We start from the raw sequence: 25,880 nt of genomic DNA, 5'->3' as shown, positions 1-25,880 counted from the left end.
GGTTATTCCATTTTACTACATGGGATTGTGGCCCATTCCATATGGTGAGAATTCTAGACTCCCACCCAAAACGCCAGAAGTGTTTCAGCTGTCATCCAGTTCCTTAGCCTACTCCTAACATGAGGTAGTTCATATTTTGCTTCTCTCATCAGATTTGTGCTTGGCTATAACAGAAGTTATGGAATCTTTGATTAGGCTTTGTTTATCTTCGTAATCCAGGAGAAGGCTTCTTCAGGAAAGTTTAGTTGAAAGTTAATAATGTGCTATAAGAGTCATGGGTTCTTTGTTCCAGATGGTGCCCAATGGAACCCTGCCTAGAGGCAGTGCCTATTCTTTTAAATGCCCCAAGTCACCAAATGCAAGCAGATGTCAATGTAAGCAGATGGTCCATGCTTCCCTTTGCTTGTTGCCGGGCAAAATTTAATCCCCGCAGGCCCCAGCAGGCCAAGGAGGAAGAGAGAAATATGGGGAAAGAAGCAGCCGCTGCACCTTTCTTGGTGCTTTCAAACATTTAGGCTGCAGTTGTATCTGGGAGTAAGGCTGCAATTCTAACCCCACCTACCCACAAGTAAAGCCAATGAATTCATCAGGCCTTGCTTCTGTGAGTAGACATGGTTAGGACTGGACTGCAAGTCCCACTGAACTCAAGGAATTACCTCTGGCTGACCGTGTGTAGAATTGCACTGTTAATGACAGAAGCATTATTTCCAGGCAAGGACCTTGCAACCCTAATATCAGAGTACCTTTTCACATTTAGAACCAGCATGACAGAGTAGGAAAATAGGAGCTGGTTTGTACGTCTCCCAGAATCTTACCTCCCAAAGCTGTCAGTGGGCTGACTTTGACAGATGGGCAGGTCAATCAGCTGACATATGATATGCATGACATCATATATAATGATGTAATGCAACCCATTTTTAGACCCTCCTAGTGTCCCTATTTTCCAGGGACAGTCCCAGATTTACAGAAGCTGTCCCAGTTTCTGATTTGATCCTGGAATGTCCCACTTTTCCTTAGGATGTCCCCATTTTCATCAGATAAATGTTGGAGGGTATAGAGCTATGTGACACCCGAACCAAGGAGATAAATAACTATACAGTAGTACCTCTGGTTAAGTACTTAATTCGTTCCGGAGGTCCGTTCTTACCCTGAAATTGTTCTTAACCTGAAGAACCACTTTAGCTAATGCGGCCTCCTGCTGCTGCTGCTGCGCCGCCGGAGCACAATTTCTGTTCTCCTCCTGAAGCAAAGTTCTTAACCCGAGGTACTATTTCTGGGTTGGCGGAGTCTGTAACCTGAAGCATATGTAACCTGAAGCGTATGTAACCCAAGGTACCACTGTACAACCTTTAGAAGACATCTGAAGGCAGTCCTATATATAGGGAAGTTTTTTTAATGATTGATGTTTTATTATGTTTTTATATATGTTGGAAGATGCCCAGAGTGGCTGGGGCAACCCAGTCAGATGGGCAGGTATAAATAATGTTGTTGTTGTTGTTGTTGTTGTTGTTGTTGTTGTTGTTGTTGTTGTTGTTGTTGTTGTTATGGAGTAGGACACCCTGTTTTCATTGGAGAAATGCTGAAGGGTATGCATTTTCCTTTGCCCAGGCAGTCTGAAATCAAGCCATGGGGACAAAGGCAGAGGGCTTGGCAGGGATCTGTGTCTTTACCTGTCTCACAAGTGTGTGTACCTTGGCTAAAACTGCCTCATAGGTCCAACTGAGAAGTTTAGAAGACCTAATTATTCCCACTGGCTTTAGATTCCCCCCTGCTACTGTGTGATACAATACAGTCTTCCGCAACCTGATGCAGGTATTCAGCAATGCAATCAATGCAATTTTAAAATATAAAAATATTATTATATTATTATTATTTCTAGAGGGCATAGTGGGTGGTGACTAAAGATTAGGGGAGGAGCCTAAATTGTTTGGGTTTTCAGAAGCTGCTACTACAGATATCCTGAGGTTTAAATCCTAGAATTCAGTCTAGGAAAGCTACATTATAAATTTCAGCATGTAGCAGTTGTGGTTTCTTTTTGGCAGGGGTTACCAGGCCAAATGTGAGAAACAGACTTCATTTCTTACCTACCAGCTAGAAGCAAACTGCTCAACTGTAATACATACATCCTTTACTCCACAAGGGAATACAGTTTTGGGTAGAGCCTGCTAAATGAATTCATTGTTTGATGCTCTGCTGGTTTTAGAAGAAAACCACTTCCAGGCATTTAAATACAGAGCTATTTCAATTTGTTTCTGTAATGGTGGGGGGGGTGTCCTCCTAATATTTAGATGTGGTGGTTTAAACTTAGGTACTTTTTACCCCTCTTTGCTTTCATTCAATAATGAATTTCATTCTTTAACAATAGTTTCCACCTAAGTACTGTAGTTCACAAGCGGGCAAGATAACTGAGCCATCTCTGTTGTTGTTATTGTTGACTGCCTTCATCAGTTGATATGTATAATTGACTATCTGGTTTACACATGAGGTGATAGGATGTAGTTAGAGAAATCACATGTTAAATTTTATTCCTGCTTTTTTAAAAAACAAAAAGTCTCCGATAGTAGATATTTAGCACAGCAAAGAACAAACTGGCCTATGTGTTGTTCTTGTTTTATGAGATTTAATGTGGGGAGATATTAAAGATGGTGCTGCAACATGGTACAGTCTGCTTCACTGGTATAGTCTGACTCTACCACCCAATATAAAGGTTATATTAATGACTAACAGACTTTCGTAGATCTTTTCTCTGTCTGGTCCTTTAAAAAAAGTCAAAGGAAGTCTACAAACAAAATAAATAGCAATCAGATGCTAGACCGCCTCCACCTCTTGTAATAATCTCATGAAAAGGAAATGTAAATAAAAAGTTTATGTATGCAAGTCAACATCCAAATTAACCATCACAATAGAAATACTTGTTTGTTTCATTTTATTTTAACTTATTTTTATTCTTTAGCCTCACTATTTTAAGCCAAACTTTATATTTATAGGGACTGGACTCACAGGCAACCGTGCTGGGTAGATATGGTAGCTGGAACTCACACGAAAGCTCAGCTAATTCCCATGTTTATGTAAATGTGGTAAAGCTGCTTAGAGAATACATTTCTTTTACCAAGGCCTTAGTTTGCTGAGAGTATTATGTGAGTGACACTAAGAAGATTTTACAAGTGTGAGTCGTATGCAAATTCAGACAGCTGACATCCTTTTAAACTTAATTTTACAGAATACTGTAAATGGGATGCCTTCCAATAGTGAATTTGATATAGTTCAGGATCCTTGCCCTTCATTGGATTACCTACAGGCATGACCAGCAAATATGTAAATAATATGTTCCTCTATTGCCACACCACTTCCAACATTGATTAGGATAAAGATTTAAGGTCTGCACTTGAACCCCTATACTTCTATGGGGATGTAAGACCATTTCGGATCATTCCATAACTGTTCCATGCAGGTATGTGTATGTGTAGGGCTGAGGTTGAAAAGGAACACACATATGTCACAAGGACAGGGATTGCTGCTGCAAGCTCCCCTTTTTACATCAACTGAACATCCAAAATGTCAGCTTCTTATGTAAATTACATCTTATACAACTGAAACAGCAAAATATAATTAAAAAATAGACATAGAGGTGACAGAAGTAATGATTAAATGGGAGAAAGATTTTGGTAAAAAATATCCAACTATAGGCATAGGAAAGATTATGGAAGAAAGAATGGAAATTTACGGCCTGTTATATACACTAAAGGAAAACCTTTTGAAGATGTTCTACAAGTGGTATATAACTCCCAACAAATTATCCAAAATGTATAAAATGAGATCTAATACTTGCTGGAGGTGTAAACAGGCAGAAGGGACAATGTTTCATATGTGGTGGAGTTGCAAAAAAGGTAAGAATTTTTGGGATATTATATATGAGGAATTGAAAAAAAAAGTTATTATCTTATTATTTTGGTTAACTTATTGTGTGTGTTTGTTAAGTAAGAAAACTAATAAAAAGCATATTTTTTTTTAAAAAAAATAGACATTCCTACAGCTTAATAAATAAATTCATCAGAATTTTCTGTTGCCATGCTTGTGTAGGGTGATTGTAGATTGTTTGGAAGCTGTGAAGTGAGTTCCACTCAGACTCTGAGCATTTGCATAGCAGGTTCCTGTACTCCCTGAGCAGCTGCTCCTGATGGCCAAGTGCATTCAGGTTCCTCTGGGTGCCTCAGCAGAGGAATCCAGTCACTGGCATGGGCCGTCACAGTAACCCTACAGGGCCCCCTCCTCAGTTGGCCAGCAGTGGAGTGCCCAGTTGTGCTCAGAGGGGGAAAAGACAGAGAGAGCAGACAAGAGTTGCAAGAGGAGGGAAAAGGAAGGAAGGAAGGAAGGAAGGAAGGAAGGAAGGAAGGAAGGAAGGAAAGAAAGAAAGAAAGAAAGAAAGAAAGAAAGAAAGAAAGAAAGAAAGCTGCAAGAGGAGGGAAGGGAGGCAGGACAACAGGCAGATGGAAGGACCAATGGAGGAGGAGGAGGGGAGGTGGAGCACAGCAGACCTGACCCCAATGACTGCAGAGGAAATAACTAGTGGCGCACAAAAGGCAATGAAAAGCAATCTTTATGAATTTCTGGTCTCTCCCGGCTTTGGAGACATTTGCCTAGGGCACAAGTGATGGAGGGGGCACCAGGACAGCTCCTTGCCAAGAGCGCAGGGCTGTCTAGGTATGCCTCTGATAATAACACTGGGCCAGACTCTAGACTTGGAATCCCAGGACCCAGGACAACATTTGTTATGAAACATAAGAGCTAGTGTGGTGTGGTGTAGTGCACTACCTGCAGGAATGGACTGGAAGCTGGGAAGTACAAATCCTGCATCTGCCATGTACTTAGGATCTAGAAACTCCATTCTATTAAAACATGAATAATGTGGATACAGTGGTACCTCTGGTTAAGCTTAATTTGTTCCGGAGGTCCGTTCTTAACCTGAAACTGCTCTTAACCAGAGTACCACTTTAGCTAATGGGGCCTCCCACGCCGCCGCCACGTGATTTTTGTTCTCATTCCGGGGCAAAGTTCTTAACCTGAGGTACTACTTCTGGGTTAGCGAAGTCTGTAACCCGAGGTGTTTGTAACCCAAGGTATCACTGTATTCAAAAGTCTTTTTTTTCTATTTTGAAAGTGTTCTGGTTCTGCATGCACTAGCAAATCACTAGAATTGATTAATCTCTCATAGACAATTTGTTGCAGTGCAAGGACAATAAACTGGAATTTTGCCCATGAATCCAGATGGTGGCTCCAGCTGCAGATGCTACTTCATCCAGTTTGGGTAATGCAGTTTAATTGGTAGGATTACAGTCAGTGGATTTGTGTAAATTATCTCAGGGAGCTAATATTGTGCAGCTTTCATTTTATACACACACACACACACACACCACCTTTCCTTGTCCTATTTCCTGTGACATGACGCTTCGCCCCATATCAGCATTCAGTTCTATGGGCACCTATAGCCTAAAATCTCTCCCATAGCAATGAAGAATTCACCACAGCAGAATGCTTTTCACAGCAGACTGACCTAACTCAATAGTCCAGAACTTGCTTGTGGATTGGGACACAGCTGCCAAATGGATTGTGCCTTTCTCCAGGTTTTGCAGTACAGTTCTGGTGCATAAAAAGCATGTGCAAGAAAACATATATTGAAGTAAAAATGCATATAAAATGTGTATTTTATCAAGAAGGTGCACTGAAAAATATGTATTGTGGGGAAATGCATACAAAAATGTGTGCAATAATGCATTCTTTTAAAACTAACAGGGTAAAACAGGTCAATAACAGCTCCAGCAAAAATTTAACGAGACAAGCTTGGGCTCCAAGGACAAATTCACCAAGAAGTAATATTTTTAAAGGTAGCATGATAGAATCTACATGGTCAACTTTCTACAAATATTTTCTCACATCCTGTTTCAAAGACAAGCAAACTGTGAGTATCAACAGCATTGGTCAACATGGGGAAGAATCAGAGCTGAGTGATAGATCTTCTGATTCTCAGCTTCAGTCCCCAGCATCTCCCAGTAGGGTTGGGGGGGTCCCCAGTCTGAAACCTTGAAGGGCCACTGCCACTCAATGTACTGAAAATGCTAAGTTTATTGGCCCTGTGTGGTCTGGCATAGTATAGGACAGATTCCTATGTTTGTAACAATGCTGTCTACTACAATGAAGTGAAAACAGAGAAAGTAGAGAAAGTAGCAACTGAAAACAGCTGAAGCTAACAAACATAAACAAAAGGTTTTTTAACAAGAGGGGAGGTGGTTATGGTCCATTAGATATGGGAACCTAAAAGATTCTGCTTTAATGTCCTATGAGCTGGAGAAAAATCATTATATATTATTCTATCCATAACGTAGTCCTAAGGGACACCAACACAGAGTCTGGGTTTTTTTTAAGCACCCTGCAGATAACATGTTATTTGTTCTCCTGTATTGTATATACAACTTGTTGGCAGATCCAGATCTGTGCTTTCAGATAGCATGCAGCAAGGGAAAGAAATGAAGTAAGACATTTGTCCAGGGAAAGAGTTCACAAACAGAAAATATTTTTTTTAAAAAAAAAATTCTATCCAAATGTAGTTATGAGGGTCCATTCAAGGGCAATAACTTCTGAATAAGGACAGGTTCTGAAGATCTGAACATTATATTTCCATGCATGCAGTAGAGCTTTTCAGGCCCACAATCCCATTGCATCTCTGGACCAACCATCAGAAAAGCTGCAATTAGAGAAACAAATCAGGAAAGCTCTTGTCCATGTATCAAAATGCAAAGGCAGGGATGGGGAACCTGTGGGCCTCCAAATATTGCTGGACTTCAACTCCCATCAGCCCAGCCAACATGGCAAATGTTCAAGGATGATGGGAGATGTAGTCCAGCAACAACAGATCACTGGTTCTGCATCCCCTGCACTTGGGTTATGCATTTGGAAATCCTGGCCCAGATTATTAAAGCCCACTTCCAATGTTACATTCTTCTACTCTCATTTTGAAATGTGCAGAGGAAGGTTTCCAGAAAATGGTTGAAGATTTGTGTCTTTGAATTTTAGTGCAAGAATTTTTAAATGCAAAAACTGCCTGATCCTTCAATCTTTATCTGTTTTACAAAGGGAACAGTAGATAAGTTGGGAGAAGTTAAATACTCATCATGATTGCCATATCATTTGAGCAGCTTCTTGAGAACATTTTATGTGATTTTAAAATGGACTGGAGTGTGACTGAACAATCCAATTCATCATCATCATCGCCACTCTGGGCGGCTTCCAACAAAGATTAAAAAGACATTAAAACAGGGGTCAGCAAACTTTTTCAGCAGGCAGCCGGTCCACTGTCCCTCAGACCTTGTGGGGGGCCGGACTATATTTTGGTGGGGAAATATGAAAGAATTCCTATGCCCCACAAATTACCCAGAAATGCATTTTAAATACCGTAAAAGCACACATTCTACTAATGTAAAAACACGCTGATTTCCGGACCGTCCACGGGCCGGATTTAGAAGGCAATTGGGCCACATCCGGGCCCCCAGGCCTTAGTTTGCCTACCCATGCATTAAAACATCAGTCATTAAAAGCTCTCAGGGCTGCCTTCAGATGTCTTCTAAACGTCAGATAGTTGTTTATCTCTTTGACATCTGAAGGGAGGGCTTCCCACAGGGCGGACGCCACTACCAAGAAGGCCCTCTGCCTGGTTCCCTGTAACTTGGCTTCTCACAGTGAGAGAACCATCAGAAGGCCCTCAGTGCTGGATCTCAGTGTCTGGGTAGAACGATGGGGGTGGAGACGGTCCTTCAGGTGTACTGGGCCGAGGCCGTTTAGGGCTTTAAAGGGCAACCAACACTTTGAATTGTGCTCAGAAACATATTATTATTATTATTATTATTATTATTATTATTATTATTATCACATGGAGATTTGAATCAGAAGGATCTGGATCTTAAATTACATCATCATCATCATTATTATTATTATTATTATTATTATTATTATTATTATTAAATTTAATATCCAGATCCTTCTGGTCCCTTTCTGCAGCTACTTGTGCAAGTCATCTAGAAGTAACGAAAATCCAAACTTTGTTGCCTGCCCATAACAAGTGGGAAAGAAAATGAGCCCTTTCTCATAGTGGTGTATACAAAGGAGCCAGAATTAGAGATATCCTGAGAGACCAAAGCTTGAGCCCCATGTCTGCAGGATCAATAGCAGGTTCCCATCCTCAGGTCTCTTGGGCAGAGTGCAGAATATCCACTACTGTTTATTTACAAAACTTTGCTGCTTCAGGGAAACCAGAAATATCACTCTTTTCAGCACCCCTTCTGTTTTGATAAATGAAAGACATATGTCGTGCACTTTTCATGATAGCAAGCACTTAGCTTATTACAAAAAGCAGTACAAAGGAGGATTTTTTGCCTGAAAAGAAATTAAAACAATAAACTTGTCCCTATTTTTTCCTCTCGAAAGGGTGCATGTTTCTTTTTGATCTCACGTAACATAAACTCTAGTGAGACTGAACCATGTGTAAGGCTGAAATATGCATCTATTCACATATCAAAAGTTAGAGTCGTGTTTTAGTTGACATTCATAACTTTAGGTCTGTTGATTTATTGATGATACTGTCAATCTCCAGTTGCCTCTGCCATGATATAGGCCAGTTGCAGTCAAGATGAAGAGTGCAGAATGGGCTCCTGTCACATATCCTTCATCAAGTTCTCATTTGTCTCTAACTTGAGGCTGTGGTAACTAGAACAGGGTGGTTCATTGAGATGTTTATTTTTCTCAACCTGGACAGGTCAATTAATTCAATTAAGTATGCAAGCTAGTAGATGCTCAAAATGAAGAGCTTACATATTAAGGCATCGCTACTCAAAGTAGAGAAATAATGAGAATTCAGACAAAATATTTTAAACGATTCCAAATTCGAAAGCACTACACACAGTATATATTCACAGGAGTGTACATATCAGTTATGTGGTAGAAGGGATGGGAAATTTGATGGGATCTGTATCTGCACTTGAATTTGTGTTCTTCTTGCAGATTGTGATGGTTAGTTATAAGTCCCTCTGCTTACCTTAAGTTTCAGCACTGATGTAATCAACAAGAAACTAGAGCAGCTGACAGAGACTGGTTTTAAAAAATAAAGTCTATATCTTCTTTGCTGTCCATGCCAATTTCTGTATGCCTTCTTTTGCCAAACATTTCCACAGTCCTTTAATTTTCCAGTGTCAGTCAGCTCACTGTAACCTAGTCAAATGGACTGCTGTATCAAAGTTCTGGCATAGTTTGTGAACTCTAAAAGTTTCACATGAACATAGAAGATAATTCTGTTTGCTTTCACCAAAGGAGGGGAAGCTCTGTGCAAGTCACAGCAACAGCTGCTCCTTGTTAACTCAGAGACCTCTTACCATGTGGACTGCTGGTAACCTATGGACCTCAGGTCAAGCTGTCACTTCCCTGCTCCCCCTCCATTTAAGGGCCTTTTAATGAAACCAGTTTACAAATGAATTCACCACTTTTCCTATCCTCTATTTCAGGGGTCTATTTCAGGGACGTGAATGGTGCTGTGGGTTAAATCACAGAGCCTAGGACTTGCCAATCAGAAGGTCGGCGGTTCGAATCCCTGTGATGGGGTGAGCTCCCGTTGCTCGGTCCCTGCTCCTGCCAACCTAGCAATTCAAAAGCACGTCAAGGTGCAAGCAGATAAATAGGTACCGCTCTGGTGGGAAGGTAAACGGCGTTTCCATGCGCTGCTCTGGTTCGCCAGAAGCGGCTTAGTCATGCTGGCCATATGACCCGGAAGCTGTACGCCAGCTCCCTCGGCCAATAAAGCGAGATGAGCACGGCAACCCCAGAGTCGGTCACGACTGGACCTAATGGTCAGGGGTCCCTTTACCTTTATTTCAGGGGTTAGCAACCTTTTTCAGCCATGGGCTGGTCCACCGTCCCTTAGACCATGTGGTGGGCCAGACTATATTTTGGGGAGGGGGGAAATGAACGAATTCCTATGCCCCACAAATGGGGTAACCCAGAGATGCATTTTAAATAAAAGGACACATTCTACTCATGTAAAAACATGCTAATTCCTGGACCGCCCGCAGGCCTGATTGAGAAGGCAATTGGGCCGCATCTGGCCCCTGGGCCTTAGGTTGCCTACTCCTGCTCTATTTCATGAATAAAGGTAGGTATGTTACAGGAGCTTTATATCAGCCCTCTAATCTAAATTACTTTGCTCTTCTATAGCATAACAGCACATCCTTTATAGTCCTTGATATCTAAGCCCGCTTTTACTGCTTTGGGGACTGCCTTGACCTTGCAAGTATTCAGTTAAAAGAGACTTTGGCTCCTCCTCAGGAACCAAACTGTGTGTGAAGGCAGTAGGAGTAGCTTTTGCCTCCAAAGAGTTCATGTCATTATATCATGTAGAGTTCAAAACAAACTTTAAGGCCATTTTGTCCAGCCCCCACCTCTGTGTTGGCATCTTAAAACTGCAGCATCCTTGTCAAATGCCCACCCATTCTCCTCTCAAATGTCTCCAGTGAAAGCACACTGAATACACACCACCTCCTGAAGTCGTGTGTTTCACTGTGAAACACATTTCACAGAAACACGGTAAAACACTGGGGAGTTTCTCTTAATGGTCAGTCAGACTCTGCTTCCCTGAAATTATTCCCCCAATTCCATCCTTAGAGACTATGAATGCTTAGGACAGCTAAAATATTGGCTACAAAAACAAATATTTAATTAGTTATCTGCTGTTAGCAGCTAGATTTACCATTGCAAGGTTTTGGAAACAGTATTTATCCCATACTCTATACAACTTTTTCCTAATTATGTGATTTGTAAATCCTTTGTGTGCTTTCACCTTTTCATACCACAAATAGGTGTGCCAACCAAAAATATTATCATGACCTTCTAAATCTAAGATATGTGGATTCTCCAATGTCATCCATTCCTTCAACCAACAAAGACAAGATGCTTCATAATATAATCTCATATCTGGAAGGGAAAAACCTCCTCTCTCTTTTGCATCTATCAATATTTTACATTTTATTCTTGGGTTTTTCCCTTGCCAGATATGTTTAGAAATATCTTTTTGCCATACATTGAAACAATCTTACTTGCCAATCACCAGAACTGATTGAAACAAAAATAAAAAGAGTGACAACGGGCAGCCTTGTCTCATTCCTTTAGTTATTTTGCAATTCTCAGTCAGGACATTATTTACTCTCAATTTAGCTGACTGTTCAGTATATATTTCCGAAAATGGACTCTTAGTAATGCACTACAACTTCCTTTGATTCTGCCTATAATAGTCATCCTTCCAATAAACTCAAGGGTTTGACACTGCCCAAATGAACTTTCAAAGTCATTATTATCAGGTGGACTTGAAATTAAGCAAGTTGAATTTAACTGCTCTTTATTCTTAATTAAAAGTCCTCAAGTGTTTAACTGCTTAAACTATAGGCAGATGTAAAAAATCACCATTTAACTGGTTGTTATAGGCACAATGGAAGACAGATTTCAGCCATATGCCTTCAATATCTGGTAAATCTCAATCTCGTATCTGGCAGGGCATTATTAGCTACATTAACAATTACATGAAGTACAGATGAAATTAACTTGGACAGGAGTCTGAAAGCACTGTGTTTTAAGAAGCAGTTTAATAAAAACACAAGGTATTTAGAAGGTAACACATGGATCTACAAAACCATGAGTCAATGCAGAAGAGATTTGTACTGGCTTTCCCAGAAGATGTCTGTTATACAGTAGCAGTGGGAGGGCAGGAGAACATATGTGGAAACTTTCCTAACTGGGCTGAAACTCAGTGTTAACAAAGGCTGTGTAGCTGCTGCTGAAATCAACATTTGAGTATTGCTTATTTCTCTATCCCCTATGAACGTCAAATAAATCAAAAACATTTGAGGTTACACCATCATTTGTGGGTTTCTGATTGGCTGACACTTGTTGCAGAAGCGTGATAACTTATGATGCAATGCAATGACATGACATCACATCATGCTGTCTTCTTTATAGGAGACATTTTGAAGGCGAGAAAAGGAAAAGGGATAGTGCAACTGCTTTCTGCAAGACACATGGAAAATAGCATACATGGCATAGTAATAATAATCATAATAATATTTATACCCCACCCATCTGGCTGGGTTTCCTCAGCCACTCTGGGCGGCTCCCAACAGATTAAAAGCACAATAAAACATCAGACATTAAAAACTTCCCTAAACAGAGCTGCCTTCAGACGTCTTCTAAAAGTCAGATAGTTATTTACGTCCTTGACATCTGGTGGGAGGGCATTCCACAGGGCGTGCGCCACTACCGAGAAGACCCTCCATCTGGTTCCCTGCATCTTCACTTCTCACAGAAAGGGAACCGCCAGAAGGCCCTCGGAGCTGGACCTCAGTATCTGGGTAGAACGAAGGGGGTGGAGACGCTCCTTCAGGTATACTGGGCTGAGGTCGTTTAGGGATTTAAAAGTCAGCACCAACACTTTGAATTGTGCTCGGAAACGTACTGGGAGCCAATGTAGGTCTTTCAGGACCGGTGTAATATGGTCTCAGCAGCCACTCCCAGTCACCAGTCTAGCTGCCGCATTCTGGATTAGTTGTAGTTTCTGGGTCACCTTCAAAGGTAGCCCCACACAGAGTGCATTGCAGTAGTCCAAGCGGGAGATAACTAGAGCAGGGGTGGCCAACTCTTGAAAGACTGCGATCTACTTTCAAAATTAAAATCTGGCAGTGATCTACCCACTTTTTTAGGGGTTCAGGTCAAAGTTGTTGACAGCTCTTCTGAGGGAGGGAGGAAGAGAAGCAGCCACTAACCTTACGATCGCTGGCCAGCCTCCATTTCTAAACTCTGGCTTCCTTTCTGCAACAATAGAGGCCGGCGCAGGGAGAGGGGTCGAGGTCGGAGGGGAGTCAGCGATCAACCACAATCTACCAAATACTCACAGAGATCAAACAGTAGATCGTGATCAACGTGTTGGACATTCCTGAACTAGAGCATGCAGCACTCTGGTGAGACAGTCTGTGGGCAGGTAGGGTCTCAGCCTGCGTACCAGATGGAGCTGGGAGACAGCTGCCCTGGACACAGAATTGACCTGCGCCTCCATAGACAGCTGTGAGTCCAAAATGACTCCCAGGCTGCGCACCTGGTCCTTCAGGGGCACAGTTACCCCATTCAGGACCAGGGAGTCCTCCACACCAGCCTGCCCCCTGTCTCCCCAAAACAGTACTTCTGTCTTGTCAGGTTTCAACCTCAATCTGTTAGTTACTCTGGACTCTACTACTAACTATGGCAGCAAGGGTCACCTAGGTGCTATCTCTCCTGCTTTCCAGGAAGAGCATCATGGCAAGGAGGAGCTGGAAGTAAGCACTCCTTGCTCCCTGAAGCCACTTGAGCCTCAAATGATGGAGCAGAGTGCAGCTCCATCCAGAAGAAGACTCAACACCAATTCCTTGAACACTGAACAAAATAGACCCCTGGGACAATGGGAATTGCCATCCAAAACATCTGGAGCACGTAAGGTTGGTGCAGGTTGAGGTAGATCTTTATTCTAGTCCAGCAGGACTGTACAACCCAATTTAATATAAATTATCAGAAATAGCCACAAGTCACAAGGTGGGATAAATGTCACAGAGAGGCTATGACCATCAACACAAGCAAGCTAATGCATTGACTCAAGAAAAGCTAGAAAATAAAATGCAAGAAGGGTCAGCTCATGCATTCCCCCATTACCTGTTGAAGACCTTCATGTTTAACAGGGGACTCTGAGATAGTTGGTACTGTTGTCTGTTTCAGATTTCTAAGTTGTGCTGCATTGAATTGTTTTTATCTGCCTGCCTGTTTTTCAGTGTTTCTTTGTTAATTATCTACATTTGCAGGCTTTCACAAGCTTTTATTGCAAGCTAGTCTGGCAAGATAGCTAACTAAAGACAAGAACCCCAGAATAAATTGATATAAATAATAAAATAATACTTTAGCCAGTTTCAATTTGCTTCAACATGTCCTGTGTTTGTAATGTTTTTTTTTTCTTAAACTTCAGACTTTATTTCTATACCCATGCTAACATGCCAGGTCATAATTTAAAGTTTCTTGACAAATATTACCTCCTTTTGTGATAAATCTCTCAGCCCCAGTGGTTTCATAATTATTTATTACAGGCTCTAATGGTTTGGTTTGCTCTGAGTATAACCTACCCTGTTATCTGATGTAAAGTTCAAAGAAAATATGTGCTGTTAAAGCATTGCCAATAAAAACTGTGTAAACACCGATGGCGAGAGGGTAGACTGTGTGGAGCAGAGCTTCAGAGAGTCCTCCTAAACCTGATTCTGACTTAGGGTTTCCCAATTTCCAAGTGCCAGTTCTCAAAGCTAAGGAGACAATTAAGAACCAGAAGCAAAAAATCTTGGACCTATCTACTCTGCTGATATTCTACAAAAGGGCCAAAGAAACTTTCTATTACCATACTATCTGAATATCTGAAGCCTTCTGCAGTTTGGACACAGTCCAATTAGGTATACTTAATTGTGGGTAGAATACAGGAGGTTTTTTTGAAAATGTATTGCCACTTATTTTTCATTTTGCTTCACTTTTAATTTGTATACCACCTTTCTATATTCCTATCCACAAGGCAGTTTCCAAGCTGAAGAAACAACACAGTAGACAGCAAAGATTACACCTAAAACAATCTGATCCAATACCAAAAAAGTCATATTCAAGAGCATTCCCCTCATACTCAAGCTAGACATTCAGCAGCAGCCATGGAGATAAGAGGCAAGAAGGGTTTGGAGGAAGGGAACATTTGCCACTGTGAAGCTGCAAGTGCTGCTGAACCCCAACCTACCTCTGTCCTATCACTCATGTTTGTTGCATCATAGGGGAAAGCAGCTTGTTGTGAGGAGGAGTTCACAGGGGAAAAGCAGTAGGCCCCTTGTCTGCCACTGAAAGTCTTGCTGAGCCCTTAGAATAGCTCTCTATTCATAACAGTACATAAACCTTTCCCCCCTGTTTTAATGGGGAAAGTTGGTAACAGCCTTAAATATAACTAGACTAAAGAACAGCCATAATAATATTTTACTGGAACATGTGGAGAAAGAATACTTATTATATTTTAAGGTCTACTGTTGAAAGAGTTGCTAGCAGGATACAGAGAAAAACCCTTTTTCCATCCTAACACAACCCAGATGGAAGTATAGACATTTACAGGAAGTGGTGTTTTACCACTGAAACAGTCCCACCAGAAGTAAATTCTTTCACTAAAGTCCATCCAAATGAAAATATGAATCAGCTTTTTTCCCTTGCCTTACTGTAATTTGATTCACAGTCACTGTGGGATTATTTTGCGGTTACCTGCCATAATCTGTGCTACTGATAATCTGGAAAGACGTGGTGTTTGCACCATAAAATACTTCATCACTCTTTGTTCGGGTGGCAGTTCAACTCCACAACTTTTTATTAAAAACCACCACTAATATTGACCTGGCAGTCACAGTTGTCAACTTTTCCCTAAGGTTTTTTGCCTGGCAGACAGAAACTAAACAGGAGCAGCTCTTCGAGAAAAAAGGCACAGTGATCATGTAGAAGTTTCATCTGCAAAATGTCTGCCAGACATAAATTTATTAAAGGTACAGCAGCCCAGTTGTGATGAGGGGGAGGAATGTAACACTTCCGTCTTCCATCTTTTATCCATGCTATTAGAGATGAGTGCCATTAGTTTCAGTAAATCAACACTGGTAGAAGTATTTTGAAGATTAGGAACTTAATGGGGTTCATCCTTAGGAAGCATTACATTGTTATATATGTTTTTACATATAAGTCTTCATTCTTCCAATGAAGTGGAAAAGATACCAGAAGCAGGAAGAGGAGCTGAAGAATCTCTGTGTGAGGTTGACATTGAGGTTGACCCTGAAGCTGCAGCTAGTGTAAAATGCAACAGCTGGACTGGGACAGACCACTAACACCATGTCATGACACTACTCAAATAATTACTAGAGAGCTAAATATTTATTTTAGCATACAGAACCCTATACAGCTTGGGACCAGGATACCTAAAGTATCATCTCACCCTTTGCATACTCACTCCATCACTGCACTCTGCAGGAGAGGACCTCCTCAAATACCACCTTATCAGGAGGTCCATTCCATAAAATATAGGAACAGGATCTTTAGTGTGGTAGCACATGCCCTTTGGAATGTCCTCCCTTTACATATCAGACAGACGTCAACTCTATTTAGTAATTTTGGAGCCTACTGAAGAACTTCCTTTTTCAACAAGCCTTTTACTTGGGGACCCATACCCCAGCCTGTATCTACACTAAATTTGAAATTGTCTATAATTGTTTATATATATATGGAATTGTTTTTATAGATGGAATTATTTCCAATTAGATGATAGATAGATGATGATAGATAGATAGATAGATAGATAGATAGATAGAGTTTTTATTGCGGTTTTTTCCATTAAATCACATCAGAGAATTTATGAGAAGAAAATGATAAACAGAAAAAATAAGAATCATGCCCCCACTCAAATACATTCTTGCAACTGAAGCAATATTTTTAGCCCTCTATGTGCTTAATAAAGTTGCTTTGAACATTCGGCCACAACTTTGAATTAGCTGAGAGAAAACTAGGCCACATACTGAGTTAAGAGATTGTGAGAACACCAAAGTCAGCATTGTGAGGCCAGGTGGCCTGGCTCTGGTGCTACACAGAGAAGGGAACATGCTATGCTCACTTGCAGTCCCACTCTTTTTGATCCAGTGAAAAAGAAACTCAAGGTATAACAAGCTCCAAAAGAGAACAAAGTTCTTAGACTAGATACAGCACTTTAAGCTTTTTCTGTTGCTTTCATTGGCTTCCATTTATCAGTTTTGAGAACTTTTTTTCTTTATTGGAATTTGTCTTATGAAGCCAATACTGCCAAGAAAATTTAGAGACCACCCCAGCACTAAGAGGGTTTTTGTAAGATGTCCCAGATTAAGGGCTGAGTTTAATGCACCTTCTTTTGAAGCTATCTGGGATGTCTTTGGCCACAATTCAGGTTACAATTTCAATGGCCACACTAAAAGAAATAATCCTCACCAACCTTTTCCTCATATACTTTGCTATAATATGAATTAGCAATCCTAGAAACGGAGACATCTTTTCCTTTTTATAGACAAAAGTGGTTTTTCAACTGAACCCTTGCATACCCAGCTAATCACTGCACTTTGCCGGAGAGGGCATCCTGCAGACACCATCTTATCAGGAGGTCCACCACATATGATATATGAATCAGTCCTTTAATGTGGCATGAGCGCCACAACCCCAGAGTTGTCCACGACTGGACCTAATGGTCAGGGGTCCCTTTACCTTTACCTACCCTTTGCAACTCCCTCCCATTCCATATTGGCCATCAGCTCTGTGAATTCACTGCTGTGAGGTGCTGTAGAAGAAACTGTCCCATTGCCTATGTTGAAGTTAGAGTCACTTGTTTTGTCCATCCGGTTTCCATATCTGCAGATGTGGGCACCTTCTTGCCCTTAACCTCAGGCAGCAAAATACCACAGATAAGACAATTTACAGTTGTAACATAAGGGTTAATCAAACATCTCCAGTGTTACTCCCTAACACTTTTTGGAAAATCCTTGAAACGATGCTTCCAACAATGTGAAAGGTTTCAATTTTGAGAAGTTTATCTTGGCTTCAGTCTACTGGATTTTATTTATCACACCCCGGGGGATACATTCATTCAAAATCGTGAAGATGGTTTACAACTAAGATGGGAATCTAGTTTTCCACTCTCATCTGGGAACAGATTCACATAAAATTAAGTAATGTAAATATTTTTACTGTTTATATGATACATACATAAAATAGAGTTTTTATTTATGTTCCTTTTTATATTCGTTTTTGGTCTGCATTTCAAATAACGGCCTCAGCTATGTAGAAATATGTCTTATTTCTTTAGAACAATCAAGTCCGTGAAGAGACAAACATCATATAGGTTAGCAAAATACGATACAGATTGTGCCTGAAACAATAGCTTTTAATTACATAGAACAGGGGGGAAGGAGGGGTTTGGTCCAGTGCTATGAAGAAGGAAGAAAGGAAACGTGGGTTCAAATCACCACTCAACTATGAAGCTCACTGGCTGTTTGTGGGCAGTAACTATCTCTCAGTCTAACCTACCTCCCAGGATTGATGTGAGAATAAATTGGCAGGACTATGTATACTATTCTCAGCTCCTTAGAGGAGGGGCAGTATAAAAATCAAAAGAATAGGAATTAACATATTTTATTATTTACGAAATTTATATGTCGTCTTTCCTCCCAAAGGATCCCAAGGCACACAAATGATTAAAGAGTTACAATACCTAAAAACAATTCCAATGCAGATGCAGACTGGGGGAGAGATCTACTTAAAAGTATTCTTGGAAGAGGAAGGTCTTCGGTAGCTGTCAAATATACAACAGAAACAATATTGAAGGGGAGGGAATTCCAAAGGCTATGTGCCATGACACTAAAAGGCCCAATTCTCACAGTGTTCAGAAGGGAGCTATCAATGAGAACCAAACATTTCAAATAGAACGTTCACTAGAGGAAACCAATCTGACTGTTTTCCTGTCCCACATAAAGCCAGATTCTTCTGTTACCTGTCATAATGGGGGAAAGTACCTCTTTTGAAATCGTAACAACCTAGTTGTTTCTTGGCAAACTGCCAAATGAATCTCTATATATTGCACCTCCTTTTTGGCTGCCAGTTTTTCACCTCACACTGTTAACCGCTGCAGAAGAGAGTTTACAACAAAACATCGTTGCATTTAAATTTCCTCTCATTTCTTTACCATTATTATTTTTAATTTTCTGTTTCTACTTGGCCATATCCGTGTGTGTGTGTGTGTGTGTGTGTGTGTGTGTGTGTGTGATGCTTTTAAAAGTAAATGGTGACATCTAAGCCTTACTCAGAGTAGACCCATTAAAATCAATTTCATTTAGCCTACTCTGAGTAAGACTAACACTGGATATCACTCAATAGGCATACAAAATTTGTAGCAGTGCCTGAAATTGGATCAAGCCAGTTTCACATTATATTTTGAACTGAAAGAACTAAGTTTTGTACCAACTACAGTTGTTCCATTTTTAGAGAAGAAGATGTCTTCATGCCCAAGGACTAGAGGGAAGCAGCTGTGACAGAAAGGCACCTGTTACTTTTTTAGAAGCATTTATTAAAATCACTTTGTAAAAAGAGTGATCATAATGCCCTCATTATGATTATGGACCCTAATTATTATTTTTCTATTTTAATCCATTGGTGGCCCCTTTTGTAGTGCTCATCTTCATATCTTTCCTTTCAGTTCTTGTTGTCTCTTCCACATTACCTTTATGATTCTTTCTGATCAAGTTCTCTGAGAAGTTATTTCCTAAACCTAAACAATAAGCACTGATAATAATTTCATGAACATAAACGTGACTGACCTGTTGGTTTTTCTCCACCTAGACACTTAAAATAATTTAATCTTCCATAGGCTTCCATTGGTTCCATGTTTTGAGGCAGCACTAAGTACAACCCAATTCTGAATGTGAACAGAAGTGTTACCTATTCCACCAGTTGCAAGTAAAATTACCTTCAAATAAATGTCTTCAAACCAGTGTGTTGGTTAAAAAAAAAGTCATGGATTCAGGAGTTGCATGGCTCAAAGACCACCATGCAATAAGAATATTGTATATTAAATCCACAAATTAATAGCATGTGCAGGGAAGAAATTCTCAGAACAGAAAACAAGATGACGGTTCAGCTGTCTCCTCTGCAGCAAAATTACAGTCGTACATTGAGATATTGTTTTTTTTGCCTGGAGGAACAGACATGAGGAGTGAGAAAATGGAGATTGTTCATGCAAAGGTCAGCGCTCGTCATCATACAGAATTGGACTCTGGAAGGACATTGTAAGGAGTCAGATCTGGGTCATCTGCTGCTAATTTAAAATGTCAGGGAAACTCTATTATTCCCACGCCTTGACTGGCAAACTGAAATCTGTGAATTCCAAAGCAGTGGCATTTCCAAGGAACTGTATACTACCTAAAGTACTAGTATGTTTTCCATTGTAAACACCCATGGGCATATCAAGTGGGGCATGTTATAGCACTATTTCATTGTCACATCATTGAAATGTATCATCTAATAAGTAAGTAAAATATATATTATCTATTATTACTATTATTATTATTATTATTATTACTATTACTATTATTATTTAGAATTATTGGTCACTTGGCGTCTGCCTATGGAATGCCCTCCCAGCAGATGTCAAGGCAAGAAACAACTATTTTACTTTTAAAAGACAACTGAAGGCGGCCCTGTTTAGGGAAGTTTTTAATGTCTGATGCTGTATTATTTTTAATATTCAGTTGGAAGCCGCCCAGAGTGGCTGGGGAAACCCAGCCAGATGGGCAGGGTATAAATAATGAAAAATTATTATTATTATTATTATTATTATTATTATTATTATTATTATTATCTAAAAGGTATTGAAGCAACTTGCATAAAAAACTTAAACATAAATACATTATACAATTAAAAAAACACCATATATAACATTAACATCTATCTATTTATCTAGGAATGGATTTATGGATATGGGGTGGCCCATCCCGTTTCGCCACCTGAGGCAAAATAGGAAGGTGCTACTCCCTGCCTCCCTTGCTGCCAAGCCCCTCCCCCATCACTTCTGCTGCCACCAGAATGCACCCCTCTTACAGAACTTGGCAAGAGCCAGGGCATACCACAAGGCACTACCACTTGACTTCTCTGCCCCGAGGTGGGGAAGACAAGCAACAATGCTGCACACAGAAGCATCCAATTCTCGCAGAACCCGGTGAGAGCTGGAGTGTTCCACAAGGTGATGCCACTCGTCTTCTCCACCCCAAGGCTGTGAAGATGAACAGCAATGTCATGTACCAGAAAGAGGGGTGGTGCTCTGCCAGGGGTTGAAGCAGTGGGGCAGGCAGGACACCGCCTCTTGTGCTTCTACTGCCTGAGGCAGGTTTTTACCCTACCTCATTGGTGGGCCGGCTCTGGGATGGATGGATAGATGGGTGGGTGGGTTGGTTGGATGGGTTGGGTGGGTGGGTGGGTGGGTGGGTGGATGGATGGATGGGCGGACTTTGTGTGAAACTTTTCTAAACAAAAAATTTTTTTTCCTTCCAGTAGCACCTTAAAGACCAACTAAGTTAGTTCTTGGTATGAGCTTTCGTGTGCATGCACACTTCTTCAGATAGGTATCTGAAGAAGTGTGCATGCACACGAAAGCTCATACCAAGAACTAACTTAGTTGGTCTTTAAGGTGCTACTGGAAGGAAAAAAAATTTTTTGTTTTGACTATGGCAGACCAACACGGCTACCTATCTGTAACTGAAACTTTTCTATTTATTGATAGTATCTTCTTGCCAATGACTTGGATCCCAGCTTCACTTCCATGAGTTGGAACAGATTTAATGGGCTGGAATTGTGCTTTCCTATCTCCTCCTTACCTTTGCAGTCCCATCCTCCACTGAAAACCTACTGCTGTGTTTGGGAAACTCTCTGGAATATTATGAGAAGTGATGAGTTACAGCAATCACTCCCTCATTTTACATGGATGATCAACTTAGGATCCAAGCTACTGGGTGAGATCCAGACAAACCGGGCACTCCTATAAGCATTTATTGAGAAGTTCCACTAAGATCAATGTAGGGTTGTCATACATTCGGAATTTCCAAAACTAAAAAAAAGCTCAACTTTTATGTCCGGATTTTAACTTTTTGAAATAGTGCAACCCTAGATCAATGGGGGTTGCTTCCAGATGCCTGTATATCCCTCTCTACATTTAAAGTGCATGGCTTCTCCCAAAGAATTCTTGTAACTGTAGTTTACCCCTAGCAGAACTACAATTCCCAGCACCCTTAACTAACTATATTTCCCAATAGTCATGTACTTTAAATGTATAGTTTATATGCAAGTTAGTTGCACTTAAGTTCCACTGAAATCAATTTAGTCATTACTTAATTCCCATTGGTTTTAAACTTAGTGTCACCAACTTAGTCTAGATACAAGACATTGGCTGTGACTTCCCCCTAAAAATTGTACAATTAACTTTATTTTCAGAACTGTAGAGAGGTCACCATATAAAAGTGTGACCTCCTTTGAACCCAAGAAGTTTACCCTGTTTTACAGTGACAGCCCACTCTTGTCATTTTCATGGTTTGCAAGGTCCAGAACTGTAAACCAATTTCTCAAGAGCGCTTGATCTGCAGCACTTACTGAGCTAACAGGAAGATGGTTTATTAAAACATTTATACCCCAGCTTCCCATATGCTCCATTTGCCTCACTACAAAATTTTAAAGTATAATAAAACATTGCTGACATTGAGAGCAATTGGCAACAGCTCACCCATTTGGGACAGCAAGTGATTATTTGGATCTGCAAAAGTGAATTTGACTCTACATTCATTTATAGCCCAAAATTTAAATTCAGCATCTATGGACATGTCTTTATTATTTAGACTCTCTACAGCAAAAGACGAGGCCAAGAGCTAACCGTAATTTTGAAACAATGATAAGCCAGGCAGACACAGCCGTGAGACATTATTTTGAAATCCTGTGAGAAAGGGGAGAGCAGGTATAGGCAAACTCCAGCCTGCCAGATATTTTGGAACTACAACTCCCATCATCCCTAGCTAACAGGACCAGTGGTCAGGGATGATGGGAAATGTAGTCTCAAAACATCTGGAGGGCCGGACTTTGTCTATGCCTTGGGTAGAGCATCATTTCCCATCCTTGGTTCTCGGATATTGTTGGACGGACACACACACACACCGGATTATGGGGGTTGTAATCCAACAATATATGAGGACCCAAGGATGGAGTGGCATTTGATGTGTAGTTTTGTGACACAAGTTTAAATAAACCATAGATCTCTCCTGCCTACTTTCCTTTAAAATTTGATTTTGAGAAAAAAATAGGGTCTGGACTGTAGAGTTCAATGAGTACTCAATGCACCGTTGGTCAGAGCTTCAAAACAGGTTTTTTTGACCATGGGTAAGGAACCTCAGACTCAGGATCCAAGCTTCTCTGTTTCATCCTGAATACTGTCCTCAGACCACAAACACCTTGAATGCTTTCTGCTAGCTGGAATGTGTCCTTCACTGTGATAATGCCTCTTGATTACCTGCATGGAAGATGGAGACCCTGACTGTTGCATGCCTGGAATATAGTCTAAGGTTACCAGATTTTTTTCAGTGAATCTGGGGGCACTTTTCAACTTCAATGGAATTTGTATGGGGACTGATTTGTAAATCTGGGGACTGTCACTGGGAAATGGGGACATCTGGTAACCTTAATATAGTCTGTTGTATGAAGGTAAGAGTTACATTCAATACCCCACTCACGTTTGTTTCTCATCTTACCCACCACTGGTACGCAGCCCTCAGAGGGAAACCTATAAGGCAATATGGAGTTTGGTCCTCAAAGTGTTCCTTCCCCCTGTGTTCAACATTCAGAATCTGAAGGAGTTGGTGATTGAAAATAATTTCTTTTCTTCCAAAACTTACTGTTTGATACAAGTGAAAATGTGATGTGATCCTTCTCAAAATGTAAATTAAAAAAAGAAACACCACAGCTATCTTCCTTGAGTATAGGAATTATCTAGAAACCCTGAGAAGCACAGATGGAGCAAATTAAAGGATCCCATGCAGATTATGAGAGTGTGCTCTGCATTATCTGTCAGTGCCCTCTGCAAAGAGAAGAAGAAGAAGAAAATCCTTCCTGAGGGCAGGGGAGGCCTTGGCTGTAAAAAGGCTTTTTCAGTCAGTTTTTGAACCTTGGCTGCAGAAAACCTGGTTTGTTTTAATGTGGAATCTCTGCTTCAAGGAACCCTTTTCCTGTCGACATCACACAGCTAAAAATGGAGGGACGTCTGGTTGCTGTAGTTATTTTAATCTCCAGCCGCTGGGTATGTTGGTTGGGAGCCCAGCTGCCTTGTCGGACTGATACCGCAAGATACTTTGTATTGAGCTATGCAGTGCATGTGAGGAAATAAATGAATAAAATAAAAAGCAACTTATTCTGCAAAGGCAACTTGAACTTTAATAATGCCATGTTGCAGACAACCTGGTGTCACTGTCCTGTGAGCTATTTATTTAAAATGTTTACACCCTGCCTTTCCTCAGTGAGTCCAAAGTGGTCAACAACAAAAATTAAAGCAATAATTATGTAATATTATTTTGAGGTGTGGCAATCTGTACCCAGTATTTCAATTGTTGCACGATATCATATACCTTTCTACACTTTATTTTCTTAAACAGAGTGAAATCCTCAACCTCAACCAAGATCCACCAGAATGAGTGAGTGAGGGTGTGGTTGATCTTGGGATCAGCCAGTGTAAGTCCCCAAAAAGGGGAATTCCAAGGGTATAGCAGGAGTGGGCAGGGAGACTGACACTGAATCCTAACTCTGTTTAGCTTAGTCATGTGACCTGGGAACCTGGCAGAATTTAAACAAGCAAAAAGGGTGGTGTAAATAAAACTCTGTTTCGTCAGAGTGCCTGCAGTGTTGCTGCAGCCCCTTGATTTTGTTGGCATTTTTCTATGCTATCATTTTTGTTGTGTGGTGACCAGAAGTTTACAAAGGATTCCAAGAACAATATACTGTAGTAATGCGCAATCCTAACTATGGGAAGCCAGTTTAATGTACACCAGCTTCATTTAAGACTGCTTAAAATTACACCTGTTCCAAACCCCATTCAGGAGCAAGGCTACAGTTCAAGTATCTGCAGCATAAAGACTCCACCTTGGTCCATCTGCTAGCTCATCTAAATCCCCAAGGTGTGAAGCCTACCTTGAAGTAAACCAAAGATGAGTAACCCTGCTTGACTTTTGCAGTCCAGATCAGGTGCAGAAGAGAGTCCCCAATTCTGCCCTCACTCACTCTCTCACACCCCACCTGCTAGCACATCCTAGTCTCCAAAAACTTACCACGAAGTAAGACAAAGTGGGGGGGGCAGATGGAAACAGCTCATCCAGTGGTTGAGAACAGTACTCAATGACTATCACGATCGGGAAGATCAGCAGGATAAGCCAAAAAAGTGCTGAATCCATATTTAGGCCCAAACACCAAGCCTAAATCAGAGCCTATTCACTCAGATACTTTTAAGCTGGAGATACCTGAACCAGAACCGTCAGAAACGGCACTTCCTGAGCCAGAAATCTCAATACAATTGTGCATGACGTGGAGAAAGTAGGCAATAATTTCCCCCTCTTTCATAATACTAGAAATGAAGTTCATAGTTAAACTTTGGAATTAGCTATGGACTACCTTCCTATCCTCTCCAGGGTTTGTTTGCCAGCACAGGCAATGCACAAGGTAGGAAATGACTGAGACAACAGAATGCTAGGCTCCAGGCCAAGAAACTACTCTGTTAAGACATTCCATTCTTCAGGAATGGGGTGGGGCTATGAAGGGATAATCTGGCAAAAGTGGGCTAAAAAGCCTCATACCTTGCCAAACCAATTTGGAGCTATCCATGGTCCTGCATCTCCAGCCTGACATTGACTAAGCCACCCTCAAGTATCCACCTTACCTCCAGGCTCTCGCTCACAATTAGGACAGGGCTTCTTGTAGAGTTGCAACAAGATAGTGCTTTGAAAATGATTTGCAAGTGCAAATACAAGTGCTAAGTACATGACTCTTTTTGACTCTGCTTCAGGACCTGTCTCAATGTCAAGAGGAATTGCATCCTACAAACTTCCATAGCACTGTAAAATTTCACATTTCAACACCAGAAAGATGATTTCCCCCAGCAATTAATCAATGGCTAGAAGACCACAGTGCTATCTCTG

General features: G+C 40.8%; 1 long non-coding RNA gene across 1 annotated transcript in view; it reads right to left on the bottom strand.

The window, feature by feature from the left end:
* LOC310745126 overlaps window positions 1-25,674 on the bottom strand; it is a 63,818-nt gene extending 38,144 nt beyond the window's left edge. The window contains exon 1 of the long non-coding RNA XR_014539963.1: window positions 25,622-25,674. This is a non-coding gene — a long non-coding RNA (uncharacterized lncRNA). The remainder of the gene's footprint in view (window positions 1-25,621) is intronic.
* Window positions 25,675-25,880: the final 206 nt, after the last annotated feature.

The sequence above is a fragment of the Podarcis filfolensis genome (assembly GCF_964270895.1).
Source record: "Podarcis filfolensis genome assembly, chromosome: 11".
In the NCBI taxonomy this organism is placed as follows: domain Eukaryota; kingdom Metazoa; phylum Chordata; class Lepidosauria; order Squamata; family Lacertidae; genus Podarcis; species Podarcis filfolensis.
This window is presented reverse-complemented; position numbering and strand designations above follow the sequence as displayed.